General features: G+C 39.1%; 1 pseudogene; it reads right to left on the bottom strand.

Moving 5' to 3' along the window:
- Window positions 1-6,603: 6,603 nt before the first annotated feature.
- The window catches only part of LOC116811463 (heat shock transcription factor, Y-linked-like), a 133,196-nt pseudogene continuing 132,296 nt past the window's right edge, over window positions 6,604-7,503 (bottom strand).

Here is a 7,503-nt window from a genome sequence, read left to right as displayed (position 1 = left end):
TTCTCCATGTTGGTCATGCTGGTCTCGAACTCCTGACCTCAGGTAATCTGCCCGCTTTGGCCTCCCAAAGTGCTGGGATTACAGGCATGAGCCACCATGCCCAGCTGGAGAGAATCTTCTATCACCCTCCTGGAGAAAGCAGAGAAGAGCATTCCAATTCCCTTATTTCAGCAGAGTCTGAGAGCAAGCTGAGCATCCAGGTCCACCCAACAGCAGCAGTTTTAAAGAGACACAGCTAAGTCAGACTGATTGCACTGTGTGATTTGCCTGCCCTCCCCACTACCCTTCTCTACCATATCCTGTAAGCAGGCTTCAGTGGGGAGTTAACCATCTACCACCACCCATCCTCCCAGGAAATGAACAGTTGAAATAACTCTAAACTACTCAGCACTCTGCTATTTCCCCACACTACAGGTCAGCAGGACCCCAAATTAGCAACTGTACCATCTACAACTGCTCCAAAGAACATGAAATGTTTTGACATGCATTTAAACAAAAGAAAACACGTATGAGATCTGTATGCTGAAACCCATATACAACACTGGTTAAAGAAATCAAATGGAAATAATGAGAGATACACTGTGTTCATGGATATGAAGATGTAATATATCCTGTTAATTTTACCCAGCTTGATCTATATATTGGATGCAATTCCTATCAATATCTCAGCAAGAATTTCTGCAGGCAAAGCAAACCTACTCACTAAGATAGCTAAGACAGTTATGAGTATATAAGTATATAGTGGGAGAAATACATCAACATTTCAAAGAATTAATTACATAGCTAAAGTGATCATAACAGTTTGACAAAGAGATAGATTCATGTAAAAATGGAGCAGAAAGGAAAGCCCAGGAATAGAGTCACACTGATGTAGATATGACCAACTGATATGACACAAATCTGGCAAGCAAAAATCAGTAGAAGAAAAACAGTCTTTCAACAAATGGTGCTAGGGCAAGTGGACATCCATCAATTTAAGAAATAAAGCCTTAACATAAAGCTTACTCTACAGAAATTAACTCAAAATCACTCATGAACTTCAATGTAATATAAAATTATAACACATTTTATAAAACATTTTCAGAAAAAAAAGAATCAGAAGAAAATTCAAGCCTCTTAGTTGTAAACGTTATTACATTTGATACCAAATGCTTAAGCCATAAGAGGAAAACTGATCAACTGGATCGAATCAAAATTAAAAACTGCTGCTCTGTGAAGGATCTTATGAAGAAACTAGAAAGCCAATCTGCTACAGAAAGCTGCCGATAGCTGCAGACAATGGGAGGAGAGCACTACCCTGTCTGCTGAGAGCAGCAGCTGCAGCAGAGAGCTTCAGAGACCTGAGGAAACATCTAAATGACTTGCCTACAGAGAGGAGCCTCCCTCTCTAGAGTGAACACACCATGAGAAGACTTGCCTATAGAGAAGAGCTACCTACTCTTTTGTGAGGTATTGTTCCTCACAAGAGGGCAATAGCTTTGGGGGTCCCTCACCCAAATGACGAGTGAATAAAGTATAAACTGACACATAGATATTATGCTTTGCCAGTCCAGCTGAGTGTCCGAGAGCCTGCATACCAAGAAAAGCTTGTCACTGCAGCCGGCCCAGATCAGCTCGCCATCCAGGCATTTATTTAGTATACAATTAACAAGAGAAACTCTGAGTCAGCACACTTGTGGAGAAGTAACATGACTAAGAGAGTTGTTCTATGAATGATTAAAGCTCAGGTACCGTGGTCTAAAGCAAATTCCATTTAAGGGCAATATCCTTGGTTGACCTTCCTCCAAGAGGGCAATCTGGCTTAAAGGTTGGTTAATGGAGGTAGGGTAAACAGACTTAGCTAGGGAAGCCTCTATTATCCCTAGTGTTTATGCTATGACCTAATGCTCTAAGGTAAGAACTGGCTGCCTTCAGCCTGTTCAATTATAGAAGCTATGTAACCTTTTGGCCTTTCAAAAGCTTGTAGCTATTCCTATATATTTCCCTAATATTTCCCTTTAATATTTCTGCCACCATCCTGAGTGAATCTCAACACTTTGAACCACTTTAAGACTAAATAGAACTCTTCTTCTTTATCCTTCACTTGTCTGTGTACCTCATTCTTCCTGAACACAGGGCAAGAACTCAAGCAAATGTGTCATGGCCACAGAGGTTTCTGGCAAGAAAAATTGACATCACAAATGATCCCGTAACAGTAGCACTAACATTTCTCTGTGAGATTTCTGTTTGAAAGTTAAATATTTGGGCCACTGTTATGAGACTCTGGACCATAGTATGATGCCCTATTTGTTCTTTGTAGCTGGCTTTGTCTGATACCACCCAAAGAGAGGACAGTGTATGCTTGTCAAGTAGGGGCACAATTCCAAATTCCCTTCTTCACTTCTTTTGACACCCAAGGCAGTGCTCCTCATTACTGATAAATAAATATGCAGATTCCAGCTTCAACCTGGGCGTTACTTGTACCTCCCTGGCTAGAAGTGGAAGGGTGTCTTGTTACCACTTGGCAGGGTTGAAAACTAGCTCTCTACTTTACCTTCTCTGATTCCACTCCAGCAGAGGGTTGGGGTGGTTCATTACTGCCTCGTAGTCTGTATGTTCCAACTTAAACTTTGTTGTCCTGGGTAGGTTTATTGATTTGCTTTATTTTGTGTTGTAATGTTTGACTGAAGTAGGATTGCTATTGTAAAACTATTTTTGTCATAGTAAGATGTCCCTTCTGTAGCCCTGTGGCTATAGAATTTGGGCTTTGGAGGACATTTTTGACTGCACCTATTTACATTTTTGGATACCAGCTCCTTCAGGATCAAGTCTATGATAACACTAGGCAAAAAGAATCCAGGGAATTCATCCATCTTATCACTTGTTGCATCTTAAATTTCCTCAGCAGTTGATCTTCTTGCTCCATATTTCACTCTTATGTTTGCTTTATATGTATGTGTGTGTGTATATATATATATCTCACTCAGGGATATTAATTGTATTTATGTGGGGGGAAAGTACACCTGCTGCATCTACTTTATTACTGAAGTGATGACTCAAAAAGAAGAATGTCCATGATGGTGCTTTTGGGCATACAATTCAAAGTAATTTTTGTTGTTGAATCACTTTAAGCTAGTTTAACCAAGATAGGGAGAGAATACTTAAGAAGGTACAGTGTCTTTGTTTGAATCCTAGAGGAAGCTTGGATAGTTTCTGAGTTTGACTGCTCTGTGATTGGTTACATTAAAATCTTATCAGGATATTCCTCAAAATACAAAGAACTTGCAGAGGGTGGGAATGGACAGACATTCTAATCATGCTGATCACTTTATGTTTTGCATTTGCTTACTATTTTTCCTCCTTCACCCTCCCACTCCTCCTCCCTGTGCTTGTTTTATTGTTGCTTTTGTTGTTTGTTTGACACTTGCCTTAATCTGGCCCTAAACGTACAATAATGTATTCCACATTTTAACCTGTCTCTTTCCATCTTTCATTATTTTATCCTCCCTTTATAAAATGTCATTTTCTTTTTTCTTTGTCTTGCTGTTCACACAAGTTAAACTTTTCACTTTTTATTGTATTTGGTATTAGCCTTTTTATTGTTGTTGATTCTTTTGAGATAAAGTCTCACTCTGTCACCTAGGCTGGAGTGCAAAGGCAGGATCTCAGCTTACTGCAACCTCCACCTCCTGGGTTCAAGCAATTCTCCTACCTCAGCCTCCTGAGTACCTTGGATTACATGCACCCATCACAATTCTTCACAATTTTTGAATTTTTAGAAAAGATGGGGTTTTACAACGTTGGCCAGATTGGTCTCAAACCACTGACCTCAGGCATTCTACCCATCTTGACCTCCCAAAATGCTGGGATTACAGGCCTGAGCCACCATCCCTGGCCAGAAATTTTTTAAAAAGCATTCTTCATGTTAACTGTTTAATTATGTCTATCAGACAAGCCTCTGAAAATCCACTTTGAGAATTAAAAAGTTAATACCATGTGGACATACATGAAGTGACCTTTGTCTTGTGTCATGGTCTGCCAGGAAAGGAAATAGGATTCCCCATGTAGACCACTGATTCTAAACTTTTCTACTTATGCACAACTTGAAAATATATGCATATGGTAAGACGGCACCATAGGTTTCCACCCTGAGGAATCTGGGTGTCCAAATACATACTCCATTCCAATTTCAGCTGTCCCAGAAAACTGAGTGATGAATCTTGTCAGGCCTTAGCTTATGAACCCAAAAGTTGCATAATTTAACAAATCCACAGTGAATGCTGCTTCTGTACAGCTGAATCCCCAGTGTAACCCATTTCAACCCAACAACTGGGAATCTCTACTGCAAACAAAAGAAGGAGTGGTAAGGATACAGCCAGTTCTTTCAGACAATGACCTGCCAGTCAAGGCAAAAGATGAAAAGGAATTTTTAGAAGCAGAGAAAAATCATAACTAGCCCTAAAAAGAAAGTGTGATAGTTGAAGTGATAAGCAGTGATGCTAGTCTCAGTAAGTCAAAATTATTGCATCTCTAGTGAACAATACTTTGACCTACTCTTTTACAAAAAGTTGTGGTGAGGAATGAAGAATAAAAAGTAATGCCACAACACCAAGAGTGTTCATTTTTTATAATGAAAATGAATTTGACGTTGTAAGTCCACAGTCAACATTGACTAATTCACACACATACATATATGTATTAGGTACTTTATTACATCAGTGCTGGGTGTCCAAGACAGACGGACAAGAAAACTAATGTGATAGATAAGAAGCACCTCCTGGAAGGAGTGATGTCTGTGTTGCAGGAGTCTTAAGTAGGGAAATAAGGAGAGAGGTTTTATCTTAAAGAAAAAAATGGGACCCAAGTTACCAGATGGGAAAGGGCATGGCTGAAAGTGGAGTTGTCTGAATGTTGCTCCAAATGGACTGTGGTGAAACAAAAAGACATGAAGCTGAAAGGAAACAAATACCAGGTCTGGAAGGGATTTGTTCAGTCATGCCGAGGATCTGGGCTCAGAATCTGAAAGGTATTAAATGATGACAAAAGCAATTAAATCTGACTTTGTATGGAGCATGAAACCAATGTGATGAAAGTCTGAATTATAGGTAGGGTTTCGTGGCTTAAGCTTGTAATCCCAGCATTTTTGGGGCCCAAGGTGGGTGGATCACCTGAGGCCAGGAGTTCAAGACCATCCTGGCCAATGTGATGAAACCCCATTTCTACTAAAATTACAAAAACTAGCTCAGTCTGGTGGGCATATCTAATTTTACCTACTCAGGAGGTTGAGGCACAAGAATTGCTTGAACCCAGAAGTTGAGGTTGCAGTGAGCTGAAATAATGCCACTGTTCTCCAGCCGGGTAACACAACATGACTGTCTCAGAGAAATACACAAGCAGCAAGGAAATGTGCACTAGAAAACATGAAAGGTGGACTCTGGCAGGAGGTAATTAAAGGTGTAAACATGTTGGAATGCTGTTATGTAAGATCAAAAAGGTGTACCGTTAATGCCAGCTGTAAAATTCCACCATGTGCTGACCATGATGCAATCCATGATCATAATATGGTGTAAACTTTATTATTCAAGCGATGACACAAATAATTCTGATCACGGTTACTGAGCTTACTTTGTATGGACATAGGTGGAATGACCTTTGAACTGCAAAGGTCAGTTCAACTGCAATGAAGAAAATCTTTGCCAAGTAAAATCCAAGTTCAAAATAACCAGGGAAATGTAATTGAGAAAATACTGAAGTATATCATTTGTGTTAACCTTTCTCCAGATTTTTCCTCTGTATGTGTATATATGTCTGTATGTGTTTATGTGTCTATACCCTTTGTGCCATCCAAATTTATGCCCTCATTTGATTTATGCCAGGCTACTTAAAGAAGTCACTTATTACTTTTTCCTAACTCCACTTGCTTCTTTTCCCTTGCTTGCTGTCATTGTTTGGTATGTTCCCTCCAAATTTCACATTGACATTCTGTGTCCATTGTGATAGTGTTGGGAGGCAGGACTTTTAAGAGGTGATTAACCATGTGGTTGCAAATTCATGACTGAATTGATTATATTATCTGGAGAACAAGTTAGTTATTGTGTGAGTGGGCTTTGGATCAAAGGAAGAGTTTGGCCCTGATTTTCTGTTTATTGCATGCCCTTCAACATATGAGGCCAACCTGCCATGTTGTAACATAGATAGAAGATCCCACCAGCTGCAGCCCATTGGAATTCCCCATCTCCAGAACCATGAGCAAAATAAGTCTTTTTACAAGTTACCCAGGCAGTGGTATTGTGATATTTGAGCAGCAAATGGACCCAAACACTTCATTATTTCTTCCTCTAGAGAACTAAATTAGTTAACTTAAAAGGTGCATGTCAAATTTCCTTTCAAATGGCCAAAAAGCCTATACATATTTTTTGTAAAGTAGTACAATAGCTTGCCACTGAAACAAAACACCATTTTGCTCTTAACCATACTTTCAGAAATAAAGAAAAAAATATAAAAGTAAACATGCAATTTTATTTTCAATAAGATAATTGCAGAAATTTTTATGGTTTTTTTTTTTGTCAATGTAAATTTTAGTCTCTGTTGTCATGCATAATCTGGTACTCATTTAATGGAAGATCAGTTGTAATTAGGGTGATATTTGTCCAGTGGAGATGGTTGAAGAGCTGGCTTTGAACGAGGGGTAGCTTATATATCAGCTATCATAGGCATTTGCAACCACGGGTTGCCTGCTGGTAGCAGGTTATGATATGGAGCCGCATTGACTGATACCACAGGATATCTTGTTGGAACAGCAGATGGTTCCACTGTCAGCCTGAAATTACGGTTTTATAAGGGAGATATGATGCAGTATTTAGAATTTGTGGTTGTAATAAAATTCACAGTGTTGCCATTTGCTTGCATGTAGGTGCTATGAGACTGCATATGAATAGTGGTCAACTGATTTAAAATAGCGTGTTGATCTGTTGCAATTTGTTCTGATGGCCCAACTGAGGTTGAAGGTGAGGGAAGAGGGAAACCACTTCTAATTGGGACAAGTGAACTAGCAATTATCTGTCTGACAGAAGATTCCCTTGTTAGAAACATATTTAAATTTTTAGAGGTTGAAAGTAAACTTTCTCCACTAGCTTCAGCAGCTAAGGCAGAATTATGATTATTATTGTTCACCCCTGCGCTAAAATGCTTCTTGTTGAAATCTTCATTGAATAATTAGACATAAGTGAAACATTTTTAACACCAATTATTCTTTTCACTCTAAAAGTTGGGGACAGCCACGTTTGAAATTTGGATTATAATAGAACTTTAACTAAAACCCGCTTGTAGTCCCAGCTACGCGGGAGGCTGAGGCAGGAGAATGGTGTGAACCCCAGGGGGCGGAGTCTGCAGTGAGCAGAGATCGCGCCACTGCACTGCAGCCTGGGTGAAAGAGTGAGACTCCTTCTCAAAAAATAAAATAATAAAATAAAATAAAAAAATAAAATAAAATAAAATAAATAAAATAAAATAAAATAAAATAAA

This window comes from Hylobates moloch, unplaced genomic scaffold (assembly GCF_009828535.3).
Source record: "Hylobates moloch isolate HMO894 unplaced genomic scaffold, HMol_V3 SCAFFOLD_25, whole genome shotgun sequence".
Classification (NCBI taxonomy): Eukaryota; Metazoa; Chordata; class Mammalia; order Primates; family Hylobatidae; genus Hylobates; species Hylobates moloch.
The sequence above is the reverse complement of the archived record's forward strand: the minus strand, read 5'-3'. Positions and strand labels throughout refer to the sequence as shown.